This window comes from Coregonus clupeaformis, chromosome 24 (assembly GCF_020615455.1).
Source record: "Coregonus clupeaformis isolate EN_2021a chromosome 24, ASM2061545v1, whole genome shotgun sequence".
Lineage (NCBI taxonomy): Eukaryota > Metazoa > Chordata > Actinopteri > Salmoniformes > Salmonidae > Coregonus > Coregonus clupeaformis.
Window position 1 is genome coordinate 8428114 of NC_059215.1, and position 18260 is coordinate 8446373.

The 18260-nt window shown below is 42.6% G+C and overlaps 1 protein-coding gene across 4 annotated transcripts in view; it reads left to right on the top strand.

The window, feature by feature from the left end:
- Window positions 1-139: 139 nt before the first annotated feature.
- Window positions 140-18260, top strand: part of LOC121538471 (protein kinase C and casein kinase substrate in neurons protein 1-like) — a 75714-nt gene continuing 57593 nt past the window's right edge. For 2 of the 4 annotated variants that reach the window (XM_041846507.2, XM_041846511.1), the window contains exons 1-2: window positions 140-959; window positions 11131-11201. The gene's annotated coding sequence lies outside the window, so the exon portion shown is untranslated. The remainder of the gene's footprint in view (window positions 960-11130; window positions 11202-18260) is intronic. The other 2 variants (XM_041846512.2, XM_041846510.1) reach the window with 2 other exon arrangements.

The following is an 18260-nucleotide window of genomic DNA, read 5'->3' on the forward strand; positions in this document are numbered from 1 at the left end:
TTAGGCTTGCCATAATAAAGGGGTTGAATACTTATTGACTCAAGACACTTCAGCTTGTCCTTTTTAATTAATTTGTCAATATTTCAAAAAAATAATTCCACTTTGACATTATGGGGTATTGTTTGTAGGCCAGTGACAAAAATGTAATCAATTTAAAATTCAGGCTGTAACATAACAACGTGGGAAAAGTCAAGGGGTGTGAATATGTCCTTAAGGCACTGTAACTGTCAGAGAGCAACACACATTGTAGTTTATGATATGATATTTAGAAGATGCTTTTATCCAAAGCGACTTAAAGTCATGCGTGCATACATTTTTGTGTATGGGTGGTCCCGGGGATCGAACCCACTACCTTGGCGTTACAAGCGCCGTGCTCTACCAGCTGAGCTACAGTTATGTCAGATGTAAACCTCACTGTATGTGAGAGAAAAACAAATCATTAAGAGCGTAATTTAATTTAAAATGGGATGTTTGCACTTACAAATATAGCCTAGTACTAGTTGTACTACACCCATTGAGACATTTAAGTCATATTCAGGTTGTATTCAAAACATTTGCAATTACCAATATGTAGCAGGAAATCTTTGATTGCATTTTTAATTATAAGAGTGGGCCCATAGCAATGGCCCATAACCAATAGTGGGCTATAGCCTCGCAGCATTTGCCAATTAAATCACACCACAGAAATAACTGTTCGAGCAGACCAAAATGTTTCCAATCCATCTTATTATGTTCATGACAGTACAATATTGAAGTATTTAAAGAGACAAGCGATAGCTTTTTGTTGGACCATCCCCCAATGTGCGCGAGTGCTTTGCAGCTCCGGGTTGCTGCGTGCATCGTGATCTCGCAGATGCAGAGCCTCTTGCAGAAGAAGCAGGGTCACCTTCTGTCATTCCAAAAAGAGAGCTGATAAACATTAAGAATATATTTGGATAACACGCTTAGCCTACACCCTGGTAAGTCAGACGTGCAAGTGTGTCCCTTGTTGGCGTTACATAGTGTCTGTCCATGGTTATATAACGCTAGGGCAACACAGCGATGAAGGAATCTCGCATAGTTCCTTCCCGTCGTTAAAATGCATTTTTCTCGACCGTGTCAGATTGCAATCCAGTGTTTTCGATCTCTAAACGACGTATTCGTCATAATTATGAAATGCATATTCGAATGCACTGTTGTTAAATGGTCAATACCTTGATATAGCCTATCTTATACCAGGTATGTTGTTATTTTGTATGTTGTAGACTGTTTTATGTTTCACTTGTCATTTGGAAAATGTGGTTGTGCTAAATTGTATCAAATTTGGCAATTGTCTTATTGCTTTTGGCTACGTGAATGTTTTTTTAATTAAACATTTTTATTTTATGAGATTCTACGAGAGATTATGTTTTGCACCATGCAGATGTTTTCCTCTTTGATCACATACTGTCACTATTACGTTAGATTGCCTGGTTATGCCTGAGTTTTGACCTTAATTGGGCTATATAGGCTCGTGTTTTCCTTGCCAAATTGAAGCATGGCTAAGCCTTTTTGGGGGGTTGTAACAATGTAACCTAACCTGTGTATGAATTAATTTAGGATAAAAGACTGCAGGCTATCGGCCGCAGATGCTATCACCACACGTCCTTTTAAAAACGGACTGGTCAAGGTTGTGAGATTGCAGTTTATGCTCCCTCCTAGCACGAACAGTGAGATAAACAAGACCATTGAGGTAGCCTGGACGAATAAGCAAGGTCGCAATGATGCTTCTGAATACTATTTAATAAAGCAGTCGACCAACGACGAATAGTAGTCTATGTTTATTGTTTAGTGGGCTATCAGGTCTCCCATGTGCAACATTTGTAATGTGTAATGCCAGAAAATCGTAATGGAGAATAGGGTATTGAATACTAATGAGGGCATTCCGGTCTGCGGTTATGTAATAGCGTGTCATAGCACAGTGAGGAGCCATCGTTACTCTATTTGAAAGCGTCATTATTTTTCTCGGTGGAAGCACTTGTTGCTCGCCTCACGTATCAACAACATTATTGCCATCAATGGAAATGTATTTCCTATCATATGTCTTAAGGAAATATGTCTCAGTGCAGTCAAAACAGAAAATGTTCTGGTAGAATGCACATGCCTAAACATTTATGCAGTTTGGAGATGTTTATATCATTAGTGATTCTTCTGCACCACTAGTGGTGGCTGTAGGAGGTAGCCTACAACTGAGAACTGGCTGTGTGTTAAGGGGTTGAATAAGGGGATGTCAGGCCCTTTAGAGAAACGGGTTGTTTATGCCTCGCTCATCAGGGTATCAACACTGTCCACGAGGGGAGTGACTGTTCTGTCCGTTAGCTATTGGGAGCTGTCCATGGTGCTGAAATTGTTATCTGGTGGGTTGGACCGCACTGTTGGTAAGTCTGTCAGCAAAGGTGCCAGTGCCACTGAGTGAATTTGAGATATGGCTGCAGAGGAGGAAGAGGATGGACATGATGCAGTGAGGGGAATAATCAAATTGTAGTGTGGCATAAGCAGCTGTAGAGGGTTCACTTTTTATTAGTTGTCTCCATGCACTCTCCTGTAATATACCTTGGAGTGGAGTCTTTCAAGAGGAACCGTTCAATATCAGTTGACTAAAATTAATCTCTCTTGTTGACTGAAACTCACTCCATGCTTGGATTAATCTTGAATCTTTTCTTTATTCATTATGCATTGCAAAAACACACTTACAGTGTGCCAAGTGCCCACACAATCTCTTGGAGCTAGTCTAAGGCTGGCACCAACATTCAAAGAGGTCATGCACTGCATCCAAGTCTCTTGACATAAACTGTTTCCTGCCTTCACCCATTTGTTTGTTCTCTCAGATAATGTCAGTCTGTCACTGATCTTGGATTAGTTCAGATTCTCAGTGTCATGTCTGTTAATCTCTTGTGGACAGACTGCGTCTGACCAATTACATGAGACTTTAGTTCTTGGTTAACCAAGATTACATGTCTGTGGGTGAGATGCTCAGTTCCTATAACTTCCTAAAATGGAAGCAGACAGGGAAGCCTCAACAGTGACATGATTGCATGTTTCAACAACAATCAGCTGCAAGTGCCATGTGTGCCCAGTGCCCAATATGCAATATGAGTAATCTGGAAAATGTGTCTATGTCTGTGTGTCTCTGTTGTGATGAAAGGAGGTGTTAATAAAAGTGGGGCAGCGGGCCTCAACACTCCACCTAGTGTGACACAAAGCTTGTCAGAGGCAAGCACAACTGCCATTGATTTCTGGACTTGCATTGTGCTCTTAGTTTCTGAGAACCTGTTGCAATGGATTTATTTTGGTGTAATGACATACAGTAACTGAGATCAGAGAAGTATGTGGTGGGCAATTAGTTAGAATTATAATATCTGCACAATCCACATGGCCATTATATCCCCGTAGGACCTTCTAACCTTTGCCTGTTTTCCTTAGCTCACATTATTATCTTCAATAGCCTATGTATGTGGGTTTTAACCACAAACACATTTGTGGTTTTTTTGTATGTCCAGTGCTTGACTTGGGCAGGAGTTCACCGGAGCTGAGTACCGGCACCTCAAATGTTCTACTGCTTGAGCTCCTGTTCCTCTTATGGAATATTAGCTCAAAAGTATTGTGGAGCTCCTGCACCTAAATATAAACAGTACCGGCACCCAAAATGAGTACCGGCACATATTTTAGTCCAAGTCAAGCACTGTGTAGGTAGGTCTAATAACATGCTTTACTTTTCTTGCTTCTCAGTGTGGTTGTGGAAACTGCTGCTGCTTACAGCCTGAGTTTGTTTTTTAGCATTTAATTATGATTTGCGCTCATGCAACCAAACGGCTCTATCACATCACTGTGGTTATCATCGAGAGCAGTGGTATTCAAGCTTTTTCAGCAGGGACCCAATTTTTACATCAACAAATAACCTTCAATTCATTGCATTTACATCTCTTATCAAAATGAAAAGATACCAATAACTAAATTTATTCAATATATATATATATTTTTTTCAAATGATCTCTCTCAAAAACATTTGTATATTGTCCAATACACTAATCTGTACTCTTAATTTCTTTGTTCCTAAAAAAAGTACATAATTGTGTGTACATTTTGGTGACCCCACTACAGGTCCCCCGCAACCCCAACTGTGAATGCCACTGATCCAGAGAGTAATGGAATGCTCTTTAATTCTGCAGCCAGTGACCGGGCTGTCAGAAGGAAGGCAGTGGGAGGAGATAGCAAGCTTAATCACAACAGAGGAAGCTAACCATAATGGAATAGGGCACTCTAGGTAGTTTTTAATTCCCCTCCTCTTCAGTGTTCATCTGTTTTTTAATATGTGCTGAAACATAACTGAGGATTAACAAATATAGCTTTGTGGTAACATGGAAGTTGACGTCACATTGTATTTTTGAGATGTGTCATTTGAATTTTGATATTAGATTTGCAAACTGGCTGTAAACGACAACAACTTTGTATGTTCAGTGCAACATTTTGGCAACTGTATTATCAAACACCAGGCAGGTAGCCTAGTGGTAAGAGCTTTGTGCTAGTAACCGTAAGGTGCTAGTTCGAATCCCTGAGCCGATGTGGGATATGCACATTTCCATTTCACACTACACACTTGTACACAGGTTACACACTTGTACATGTGGGAAACAGGAGAAATAAAAACACAATGTTGGGTTTGTCTGCTAACAGAATAAGAGAATACCAGTCTCCATTAATATAGAACAGTGGATGATCCTCAATGATTCAACCTTGTCTTCATGAAGAGGTTGTTGTGGTGACTACATCATGTGCAAAGGTCCGGTGGTGCTTTAACAAACAAGCAGTATTATTAATATTCCTTTTTTACATTGACATTTAAGTCATTTAGCAGATGCTCTTATAGTGAGTGCATACATTTGTGTTTATAAAACAAAACGGTATTATCAGCGTTTCAGTAACACTAGAATGGACAAAGGCCATTCAGCAAGATTCAGCACCTAGACAGCGACCATTTTCTCTCATAGGTTCTGCCCCTAGGAGAATCCCTAGCAACATAAATGGGAGTAGGCCACAGGAGGTTGGTGGCACCTTAATTGGGGAGGACGGGCTCGTGGTAATGACTGGAGCGGAATGAGTGGAATGGTATCAAATACACCAAATACGTGGCTTCCATGTGTTTGATGCCATTCCATTCGCTCCGCTCCATTCCAATGGAGGCCAGCCGTCCTACCCTCAGGAGCCTCCATTCGAGTAGGCCTATCTAGGAAGCTGGGAGCTTGGATGGCGAATGGCTCCTCTGAGAACTCCTGCTATCCTGATTCAGCCATATTGACTTTCCCAACCAAATGTTAGGAAGCCTTACTCATGTCTCAGTCAAATTATCCAGTTCACTTTCTGTGGGAAGCCTGGTACACTGGCATTATATTTTCCTTCACCATGACTCACAGATGTCCTTGTCTCGCCTGCCTCTGTAATAATCCAAAATTAAAGTTCCAAAAATGGAACAAGAAGTAGCGCTATTAACTATTATAGTATTTTTAACCAATTTGTATTTTCAAATGCAAAAGTCTTCCAATGTAGATTTACTTATTGAAATCACTTGTTTATTTTGTCTTTGTCTTTTACTCAGATTAGGACATCTGTTGCCAAGGTAATGGATTTTGGTTTGATCAGTAGATGTTCACTTCAGATCTCATCAGTTTAAAGACGAGGCCTTATTATTAAAGGAGCAATATGCAGAAATCGCTCTGCCATTTCCTGGTTGCTAAAATTCTAATAGTTTGCCTAATTTCAGTTTATGTGACAAATCAAGCAAGTGTAGAGAATCATTGTACCATCTAAACCACTGTGTAATATATTTTCAATAACCCAAAATATTGTATTTTCAGCTGTTAGAAGCTGGTGTACAACACCGAAAGTAAAAGACACAAAAACTAAACTTAAGAACAGGAATCATAGAAATAGTGTACATAGAACAGATCTACCGCCTCTTAGACTTGTTTTCAATGACAGATCTATAACCCACATTTCTATGTGAATTTGGTCAGGTCACCCAAAAAGTTACATATTGCCGCTTTAAAGCCACGGTAGTGGTGACCATTCACAGGACAGGCATGCTGTTATTGAGTGTCTCTCTATCTTGTTACAGCTCTAATTTTTCTCACATATAAACTGAGTATACCTAACATTAGGAACACCTTCCTAATATTGAGTTGCATCCCCCCCACCTCCCCCCTTTTGCCCTCAGAACAGCCTCAATTCGAATGGATTCTACAAGCTGTCGAAAGCGTTCCACAGGGATGCTGGCGCATGTTGACTCCAATGCATCCCACAGTTGTGTCATGTTGGCTGGATGTCCTTTGGGTGGTGGACCATTCTTGATACACACGGGAAACTGTTGAGCATGGAAAAACCCAGCAGTGTTGCAGTTCTTGACACAAACCGGTGTGCCTGGCACCTACTACAATACCCCGTACAAAGGCACTTCAATCTTTTGTCTTGCCCATTCACCCTCTGAATGGCACACATACACAATCCATGTCTCAATTGTCTCAAAGCTTAGAAATCCTTCTTTAACCTGTTTCCTCCCCTTCTTCTACACTGATTGAAGTGGATTTACCAAGTGACATCAATAAGGGATCAAAGCTTTCACCTGGGTTCACCTGGGCAGTCTATGTCATGGAAAGAGCAGGTGTTTTTAATGTTTTGTACATACAGTCATGGTCAAAAGTTTTGAGAATGACACAAGTATTGGTCTTCACAAAGTTCGCTGCTTCAGTGTTATGAGATATTTTTGTTAGATGTTACTATGGTATACTGAAGTATAATTACAAGCATTCCATAAGTGCCAAAGGCTTTTATTGACAATTACATTAAGTTTATGCAAAGAGTCAATATTTGCAGTGTTGACCCTTCTTTTTCAAGACCTCTGCAATCCGCCCTGGCATGCTGTCAATTAACTTCTGGGCCACATCCTGACTGATGGCAGCCCATTCTTGCATAATCAATGCTTGGATTTTGTCCGAATTTGTGGGTTTTTGTTTGTCTACCTGCCTCTTGAGGATCGACCACAAGTTCTCAATGGGATTAAGGTCTGGGGAGTTTCCTGGCCATGGACCCAAAATGTTGTTCCCCGAGCCACTTAGTTATCACTTTTGCCTTATGGCAAGGTGCTCCATCATGCTGGAAAAGGCATTGATCATCACCAAACTGTTCTTGGATGGCTGGGAGAAGTTGCTCTCGGAGGATGTGTTGGTACCATTCCTTATTCATGGCTGTGTTCTTAGGCAAAATTGTGAGTGAGCCCACTCCCTTGGCTGAGAAGCAACCCCACACGTATGGTCTCAGGATGCTTTACTATTGGCATGACACAGGACTGATGGTAGCGCTCACCTTGTCTTCTCCGGACAAGGTGTTTTCCGGATGCCCCAAACAATCGGAAAGGGGATTCATCAGAGAAAATGACTTTACCCCAGTCCTCAGCAGTCCAATCCCTGTACCTTTTCCAGAATATCAGTCTGTCCCTGATGTTTTTTGCTGGAGAGAAGTGGCTTCTTTGCTGCCCTTCTTGACACCAGGCCATCCTCCAAAAGTCTTCGCCTCACTGTGCATGCAGATGCACTCACACCTGTCTGCTGCCATTCCTGAACAAGCTCTGCACTGGTGGTGCCCCGATCCCGCAGCTGAATCAACTTTAGGAGATGGTCCTGGCGCTTGCTGGACTTTCTTGAGCGCCCTGACGCCTTCTTCACAACAATTTAACCTCTCTCCTTGAAGTTCTTGATGATCCAATAAATGGTTGATTTAGGTGCAATCTTACTAGCAGCAATATCCTTGCCTGTGAAGCCCTTTTTGTGCAAAGCAATGATGACCGCACATGTTTCCTTGCAGGTAACCATGGTTAACAGAGGAAGAACAATGATTTCAAGCACCACCCTCCTTTTAAAGCTTCCAGTCTGTTATTATAACTCAATCAGCATGACAGAGTGATCTCCAGCCTTGTCCTCGTCAACACTCTCACCTGTGTTAATGAGAGAATCACTGACATGATGGCAGCTGGTCCTTTTGTGGCAGGGCTGAAATGCAGTGTAAATGTTTTTTGGGGATTAAGTTCATTTTCATGGCAAAGAGGGACTTTGCAATTAATTGCAATTCATCTGATCACTCTTCATGACATTCTGGAGTATATGCAAATTGTCATCATCGAAACTGAGGCAGCAGACTTTGTGAAAATTAGTATTTGTGTCATTCTCAAAACTTTTGACCACGACTGTAATATAATGTGTGTGGACATGACCTATGTGATAGTGTTACCAAGAGAGAGGCTCTTGGGTGGTGCGGGTCCAAGGGGTCCCACCGTGAGAGTGAATCTGTTAGTGGGAAGGTGATAGTCATTAGCTGTTGCTGTGACTGTCTGGGGGTAAAAGCCTGGTGTTGTCATGTTCTCAGAGCAGGTGGTGGTGTCTGACAACCTGTGAAAGTGGAAGAGGGAAAGGAGGGAATTTGAGAACGGTGAGTCTGAAGGATAGCCTGGCTGTCTTATCGCTCCAGGCTGTGGGGAGAACAGGAAGGAAGTAATAATGTGATATCTCCCTTTATTGGCTGGATGAAGGCCTTCACCAATAGGTAGCTGAGGCACAGCTAATAATCATTATTCTCTTGTCTGTGCTTAAGACAAACTGCTTTATCTTCCAACCTCTGACATTTTATCTTAACATGATCGTTGGCCATTATGAAAAAGATGACAATGATAAGGAACCACTGGTGATTAGTCTTTTATGACACGAGGGTTCATCAATGTGTTGGTTACACACTAGTAAATGCAACATTGATTGAATGTTGTGCTTCAGTTAGTTCCTCACAATAGTAAGCACAGCTTAGATATAGGGAAATGTGAATGAGGCTAATATTATCTGGTAGCCTGTGTGCAATTTGACCCTAACATGTACTGTATGTGCTGACATCCTATGAATCACTCAGCTTGAGCCCCAGCCTGCAGGGATGGACTGGACTGACTCAGCTTCAGCCCCAGCCTGCAGGGATGGACTGGACTGACTCTGCTTCAGCCCTAACCTGCAGGGATGGACTGGACTGACTCTGCTTCAGCCCCAGCCTGCAGGGATGGACTGGACTGACTCAGCTTCAGCCTCAGCCTGCAGGGATAGACTGACTCAGCTTCAGCCCCAGCCTGCAGGGTTGGACTGGACTAACTCAGCTTCAGCCTCAGCATGCAGGGATGGACTGGACTGACTCAGCTTCAGCCCCAGCCTGCAGGGATGGACTGGACTGACTCAGCTTCAGCCTGCAGGGATGGACTGGACTGACTCAGCTTCAGCCCTAACCTGCAGGGATGGACTGACTCAGCTTCAGCCCCAGCCTGCAGGGATGGACTGGACTGACTCTGCTTCAGCCCCAGCCTGCAGGGATGGACTGAACTGACTCAGCTTCAGCCCTAACCTGCAGGGATAGACTGGACTGACTCTGCTTCAGCCCCAGCCTGCAGGGATGGACTGTACTGACTCTGCTTCAGCCCCAGCCTGCAGGGATGGACTGGACTGACTCAGCTTCAGCCTGCAGGGATGGACTGGACTGACTATGCTTTAGCCCCAGCCTGCAAGGATGGACTGGACTAACTCAGCTTCAGCCTCAGCCTGCAGGAATGGACTGGACTGACTCTGCTTCAGCCCCAGCCTGCAGGGATGGACTGGACTGACTCAGCTTCAGCCTGCAGGGATGGACTGACTCAGCTTCAGCCCCAGCCTGCAGGGATGGACTGGACTGACTCAGCTTCAGCCCCAGCCTGCAGGGATGGACTGGACTTGCTCAGCTTCAGCCTGCAGGGATGGACTGGACTGACTCTGCTTCAGCCCCAGCCTGCAGGGATGGACTGACTCTGCTTCAGGGATGGACTGGACTAACTCAGCTTCAGCTTCAGCCTGCAGGGATGGACTGACTCTGCTTCAGCCCCAGCCTGCAGGGATGGACTGTACTGACTGCATCAGCCCCAGCCTGCAGGGATGGACTGGACTGACTCAGCTTCAGCCTGCAGGGATGGACTGACTCAGCGTGTGTCATACACGTGGCTTTGGGCTTCCTACAATGGCGACCTACATGGCCTGTTTGTCTCACCTACATGGCCTGTCTTTCACATTCAATAGCGTAGGCCTCACCATTTGAACTGGTCAGCATTTGACGTGTATCTGTTTACATATGTGTGCATTAGCTTCTCTTCAAATGTTCCAGATATGGTCCCATAATGTAATGTTGCCTTTGTGAGAGGCATGAGCAGCCTATATGTGTGTGGACGTGGGGTTGTCATAGTGATGCCCACACTGACATCGTAGATCAGAGGCAGTGTCTCTTTAAATGTTTGATCAACTGTGCTGCTGAGAATCCTCGCTACAGTCGGTTCCCTCTCACTAGTGCTGTGTGGGATGCATATGGAGTGGTATGATATCAGAGGCCCTGCATGTTTTTACAACCTCATAATTCCCTGTCCCAGAAGGTTCCTGGCCTGCCACAGATTCAGACACACAGACTGTGTCTTCCAAAATGTAGGTAAGCAGACTAGACATGCAGTCACACATTAGAGAGGAACATAGAGGGCACAATGGGGATATGATGGGCTGTGTTACCCTTTTAAAGGATTTGGAACTCATGGCTCTACAGTCAAGGAGGAGCAATTTGAGGGTATGGGCTTACTGTTGTAGCTGCCAAAATGTCTGTTATCGGCTTCTGAAATCCTCTTGAAGATATTCAGTGGCACTTTGAAAACGTTGCCTCCCGGTTTCAAGAACAATTAGAATTTACTCCAAAAACAGCAAAATGCATTTCTACAGTTTTGCTAAAAATGCATGGAAAAAGTGTGAGTGTAGGAGAGTGTAGAATAGATCATGGTCAGTAACAATTCTTGTGTTGGAGAATTATAAGAGCTGGTCATTGGCTCAGATCCATAGACTGTCCGTCCCATCCTTTGTGCTGTGTCTGGTGGTCTGCTGTTTCGTCAAGGAGCCACACTGCCATCTTATCTTATCTTCCCTCATGCTGAATCATGGTCAGGTCAGCTTTATTCAAATAAGACTGCAGAATATAGAGGGCGTCTGCAACACGTATCTCTAAACCTGTCTCTCTGTCTGTCTCTCTGTGTAGGTGACTTCCTGTAAAGGACAGCAGCTCTCTCCAGGGTTTATGGAAACCTGATTTCTCATCCAGCGGTGAAGGTGAGTCTTCAACCTTGTCCTCTTTGTCTAATTCTTTGTACGATTTAGTATGATTGTCTGTTTACATGGGATAGCACTGCAGTGGTCATCAGGCTTCTCAGAGGAACCACATGTTGTTGGCTGTAGTTTACTCTCTGAAGTATTGTTCTAATGGCCGTTTGGGTCATGAATCTTTAACTAAGTAAGCGCTCCCATTGGGCTAATTAAAAGCACATCAGCAACACCACTAATATTTAAATGAGGAGGTCATTCCTTTACTGCCCCGGGGTCACTGGGGGTTTCCTGTAAGAGGGCACTGCACTCAGATCAACAGGCCATTCAATTTCCTGACCATTCTATTCCACCCAATGTCATCTGTGACATACAGTAAATACTTACCTATGTCCACATACCCTAGACCTTCTCTGACTTGGTCTTGGTGTCCTCTTTAACCTTTAACTTCAAATTTGGTCTCACCTGGTCTATGGATTGCAGTTCAAGCCTTTACTGCTGACTTCCCCTTGTTGTTTTGCTGGCAAAGTAAATTATTAATTCACAAGCGCTTTCATCATCTCCCCTAAAATAGCACAAACACCGTCAAACAATAATTCTGGAATAATTACAGAGTTCCTTGTTTGATCACTTCCTCTGTGTGGTCTGTAAGAGAGCACCTTCCTTCCCACTCCTGGGAGGTGATGAGAGGAGGCTGTGTTTGGTTAGCACAGACATGTTGTTTGCATATGCAGGGTCGTTAGAGTGGATTCTCTGTTCATCATCATCACATCGTGGCCCAGTTCTGTGGGTCTACTCTACTCCAGGAACCATAGCTGTCTGGGCTGGGGAACAGAGGGGAGCTGCATGGGAGCGAGCTGGAGCCTAGAACAAACACAGGGGACCTAACCTGCACACTCCAAACCACTCATGTGTACTGATCTGTGTTAGTGGGAAGATAGGGGCTCTAGGAATTGTGTGTGTGCATGTGTGTGCATGAAGTCCTGTAAATCAATAGCATGCGATCCATCAAATGCACAAACTGCAAGAATGAAAATAGTTAGTCAAGTTACCCATTGTTCTATTGGAGTCAAAATGCATACACTGACTGTACACTATAGTCAGATTAACCTTCATCAACCAAGACCTTAGATCTTAAAGTGACTGATCTGCCTGTGGACTTAAGAGCTGTGTGTAAATAGAAGCGTAAGATGCTTATGGTCTGCACATTTAGACAGAGCTCCTGTCTTTGGATCTCAACTGTCAGGCATGGTTGGTCACGTCTGTTTAGTGCTGCTCATATACTGCCTTGATTGACTTGAGGTTGTGATTGGAGTGATACGACCAAACCCGTAGTAGACCCCGTACACTTTGCTCTGTATGTATGCATCTGCTAAACTCTCTCTGACACATCAAAATCATTGTAGTAAGGCAGTTATGTAGGTTTATGTATAGGTGTTACAAAGACTAAGCTGTAGATTAATGTCAGCAGGTTAGACATGGTGTTAGATAGCGTGTAGATTAATGTCAGTAGGTAGACATGGTGTTAGATAGCATGTAGATTAATGTCAGTCATCATTAGTGCTTCTGTCAGTAGGTAGACATGGTGTTAGATAGCATGTAGATTAATGTCAGAAGGTAGACATGGTGTTAGATAGAATGTAGATTAATGTCAGTCATCATTAGTGCTTCTGTCGTTTTATTTTTACCTTCCATTTACATAGATTTATTTTTACATTTTAGTTGTTTAGCAGACACTCTTATCCAGAGTGACTTACAGTTAGTGCATTCATCTTAAGATAGCTAGGTGAGGCAACCACATATACAGTTGAAGTCGGAAGTTTACATACACTTAGGTTGGAGTCATTCAAACTTGTTTTTCAACCACTCCACAACTTTCTTGTTAACAAACTATGGTTTTGGCAAGTCGGTTAGGACATCTACTTTGTGCATGACACAAGTAATTTTTCCAACAATTGTTTACAGACAGATTATTTCACTTCAGGCGTTTGGAAATTGCTCCCAAGGATGAACCAGACTTGTGGAGGTCTACAATTATTTTTCTGAGGTCTTGGCTGATTTATTTTGATTTTCCCATGATATCAAGCAAAGAGGCACTGGGTTTGAAGGTAGGCCTTGAAATACATCCACAGGTACCCCTCCAATTGACTCAAATTATGTCAATTAGCCTATCAGAAGCTTCTAAAGCCATGACATCATTTTCTGGAATTTTCCAAGCTGTTTAAAGGCACAGTCAACTTAGTGTATGTAAACTTCTGACCCACTGGAATTGTGATACTGTGAATTATAAGTGAAATAATCTGTCTGTAAACAGTTGTTGGAAAAATTACTTGTGTCATGCGCAAAGTAGATGTCCTAACCGATTTGCCAAAACTATAGTTTGTTAACAAGAAATTTGTGGAGTGGTTGAAAAACTAGTTTTAATGATTCCAACCTAAGTGTATGTAAACTTCCGACTTCAACTGTATAAGTTGTAGTAAGTACATTTTTCCTCAATAAAGAAGTTATCAGCAAAGTCAGTGGTAGTAGGAAAATAAGTGTGGGGGTGGCATAAGACTGAGATGTCTTATTTAAGATACTCTATGAATAAGTAGGGTCTCAGATGTTTTTGGAAGATGGGCAGTGACTCCGTTGACGTACCGTGTCTGTGATAATTATAGATTAACATACATTAAATATACATTCTGTACATGGGATTATTGTGAGAGCGTATCAAGGTATGTAATGTCTCTACTTGGTTGTCACAACGTCAATCTGCCCCTCAGCGCTGCTAACCATCCATCATGTATGCTCTTCCACAAACACTTTTATATTCTCTCTATTCTCTTTTTACAGACATTTATTCAGGTTATTAAGGCTTATTGCAGCCAGGGGATCATTGGAGAGATGGTGGGAACTCTGAGAACAAAATGGAGAAATTCTCTATTCTCTAAGCTGTCTCACTTAGATTTAGATGAAATGTAGCCATGTTAAAATAATCACACACACACATATATACACACACATACACACTCTGGCAGTATTTACCGTGCCTTTGAAGAGCCCCCATCAGTATTCTGAGGAGCGTCAGGCAGTTAAACGTAGAGAAGGAAGAAGAAGGCTGGTGTTTGAAGAGCTCCGCTCCCAGATTTACTATCGCCTCCTTCCTTTCACTCCTTTCCCTGCTCCCTCTGTCTCTGTATCTCAGCCCCAGCTCTGGGAAAACCTGGACCAGCATGAAGGGCCATGAGAGCCCTGTCCACATTCACTATCTCTCTCCCATTTAGATGGAAGTGGTGGAGCGGACAGCCATTGCTGTTGCCTGGACAGTGCAGCCAGAGAGGAAGAGGCAAGATCATCTTTGGTGCAGCTTAGTTTCTTCCCTTCCTTTAAAATATGTCAGTCTTCCTCCTCCTCTCTCTTTCTCCTCCCCGGCTCTCCACCCTCCTCTCTTCCCTCCCTCCATGGTTTTCTCTCTTTACCACGCTCAATGTCACCAGGAGGCTTGTGGGTTACATAAGCACTGCAGCAGCACACTGTGGACAGGGGTGTATTAAATCAGGACTAGGAGTCGCATGTGCTAAGAGGGGTGTGTGTGTGTGTGTGTGGTGGTTTGACGTATGGGGGCAATGCATGTCAGTGTTGTAAGTTAGCGTGTGTGCGTGTGTGTGAGTTGATGGATGGATGTGTGTGTGTGTCCAACATATGTGCACTCTGCAATTTGTGCCTTTTATTTCTTGAACAAAGCAAACATCCTTGCCTACCGTAAGATATCAGCCGTGCCAAGCCTGGGGATCTACACATTATCCATTCAGCACCTCTCTTTCTCTCTCTCTCTCTCTCTCTCTCTCTCTCTCTCTCTCTCTCTCTCTCTCTCTCTCTCTCTCTCTCTCTCTCTCTCTCTCTCTCTCTCTCTCTCTCTCTCTCTCTCTCTCTCTCTCTCTCTCTCTCTCTCTCTCTCTCTCTCTGTGTTACTTGGTGTTGACAGAGCTGTAGCATACGAGTATGATGTAAAACAGTGGCTGCTTAATAATGCTTCTGTACATTGGGGACATGCAGTCCTTAAATTGCACACACAGCCAGCAACATAAGCCGCCAGCAACAGAATGAAAACCATGCTTCCCCATTGTACTCTGCTCTAAATTTGCATCAACATATTTCTCTCCTTGAAGCTCTGTAATGAAAATGATTGCTAGTCATAAATGCAGTGTGTGCAGTGAGGACTTTCAAGACAGACAAAAATGTGTAATATGCTGTGTATGCACAGGGAATTCATACCTGTAAACGCGGAGGCTCTTGATAAAAAACTGCTATTCAAACCTTGCATTAAGCTCTATCAATATCTCAATTACAATGAATAGAACTATGTTCAGTATACTTTGACCTTGATCTGTTCATGTTGTAAATGTGACATTCCTCCATCGTACAGCTCCAAGATAGACTGACTGTGAGTTATTTTAAGTGCCCCCTCAGGGGTTATGGAGTATGCAATGTTACTTAAAAAGAACATTCTAATAGAAAATGGTAGCTTGTAGCTCATGAATTAACAGACCTATTTTCAAAAAACATTCAACAAATAACATCACATTAAGGTGTAGGACGTTAAATGTATTACAGGGAACAAGGGCATATCTATTTTGCTGCAGAGAAGTAGCTCATTGTTCCCTCGTTGGCCAAGATACTAGGGTGGCAGGTAGCCTAGTGGTTAAGAGCGCAGGGCCAGTAACTGAAAGGTCGCTGGTTTGAATCCCCGAGCCGGCAAGGTGGAAAGATCTGTCGTTCTGCCCTTGAACAAGGCAGTTAACCACCAACAACTGCTTCCTGGGTGCTGATTATGTGAATGTTGATTAAGGCAGCCCCCCACACCTCTCAGATTCAGAGGGGTTGGGTTAAATGTGGAAGACACATTTTGGTTGAATGCATTCAGTTGTTTAACTGACTAGGTATCCCCCTTAGCCTAGCTGTTCTGGAAAGAGGCAAGAACTTGAGAGGACTATCCTGAAGTTGTGTGCCAGAAGAGGAAAGAACTTATCCCAGCCATGAAAGCTGCCAGAGCGTGTGGAGACATTGCTTACATCTGCTATTACAGGCTCATTGTCCTCCCTTCCAAAAAGCCTGGAAGGAATGAGAGAGACAAGCCTGTGGGTTTGTAGCTTCAACCCCACAGCACACACACTAGCTGAATTAAGTTTTTTTTGTTATTTTACATATTATGTCTATCTCTGATAAGCTACTTAGGAAAGGGCTAAAAAAAATTGCCCATATTAATATACAGTATGTAGCCTTAGTAATAAGGTTAATGAAATCATTAACTTGCTAAAATCTGATAACTTTAATATTTTGGCCATTTCTGAGACTCACTTAGATCATTCCTTTGATGATACAGCAGTAACAATACAAGGATATAACATCTACAGAAGCGACAGGAATGCCTATGGGGGAAGTGTTGCTGTTTATATTCAGAGCCATATCCCTGTAATGCTTAGAGAAGATCTCATGTCAAGTGTTATTGAAGGTTCACCTGCCTCATCTGTTAGGGTGCTGCTATAGGCCACCAAGTGCTAACATTCAGCCAGTATCTAGATAATGTGTGTGAAATGCTTGATAGTGTATGTGATGTAAACAGATACTGTAGATCTTATTTTTTGTCATTTAGCAGACGCTCTTATCCAGAGCGACTTACAGGAGCAATTAGGGTTAAGTGCCTTGCTCAAGGGCACATCGAAGGATTTCTCACCTAGTCGGCTCAGGGCTTAGAACCAGCGACCTTTCGGTTACTGGCACAACGCTGTTAACCACTAAGCTACCTGCCACCCGTTCTTGGGAATGTGAATATTGACTGGTTTTCATCAAACTGCCCACTCAAGAGGAAGCTTCTCACTGTAACCAGCGCCTGTAATCTGGTTCAGGTTATTAATCAATTTACCAGGGTGTTTAAAAACACAAAGGAACTATATCATCCAGATCTATTGATCACATTTACACCCATCACAATACCCCATAATGACAAAGTGAAAACATTTTGTTTTTGTTTTTGTTTGAACAATTATTGATAGAGAAATATTTCATTTACATAAGTATTCCCACCCCTGTCGTCCTGGTAAGCAACTCCAGTGTATATTTGGCCTTGTGTTTTAGGTTATTGTCTTGCTGAAAGGTGAATTTGTCTCCTAGTGTCTGTTGGAAAGCAAACTGAACCAGATTTTCCTTAGGATTTTCCGTTTCTTTTTATCCTAGAAAACTCCCTAGTCCTTGCCGATGACAAGAATACCCATAACATGATGCAGCCACCACCATGCTTGAAAATATGAAGAGTGGTACTCAGTGATGTGTTGTGTTGTATTTGCCCCAAACATAACGCTTTGTATTCAGGACATAAAGTTAATTTCTTTTTTAGGACAAAAAGTTAACTTTTTTTTGCAGTTTTACTTGAGTGCCTTATTGCAAACAGTATGCATGTTTTGGAATATTCTGTACAGGCTTCCTTCTTTTCACTCTGTCAATTAGCTTAGTATTGTGGAGTAACTACAATGTTGTTGATCTATCCTCAGTTTTCCCCTATCACAGCCATTAAACTCTGTAACTGTTTTAAAGTCACCTTTGGCCTTTTGGTGAAATCCCTGAGCGGTTTCCTTCCTCTCCGGCAACTGAGTTAGGAAGGACGCCTGTATCTTTGTAGTGACTGGGTTTATTGATACACCATCCAAAGTGTAATTAATAACTTCACCATGCTCAAAGGGATATTCAATGTCAGCTTCTTTTTTTTTTACCCATCTAGCAATAGGTGCCATTCTCTGCTAGGCATTGGAATCTGTGTTTGAAATTCACTGCTCGACTGAGGAACATTACAGATAATTGTATGTGTGGGGTACAGAGATGAGGTAGTCATTCAAAAATCATGTTTAACACTATTATTGCACACAGAGTGGTTCCATGCGACTTATTATGTAAGTTGTTAAGCACATTTTTACTCTTGAACTTATTTAGGCTTGCCATAACAAAGAGGTTGAATAGTTATTGACTCAAGACATTTCAGCTTTTTATTTTTAATTAATTTGTAAACATTTATAAAAACATAATTCCACTTTG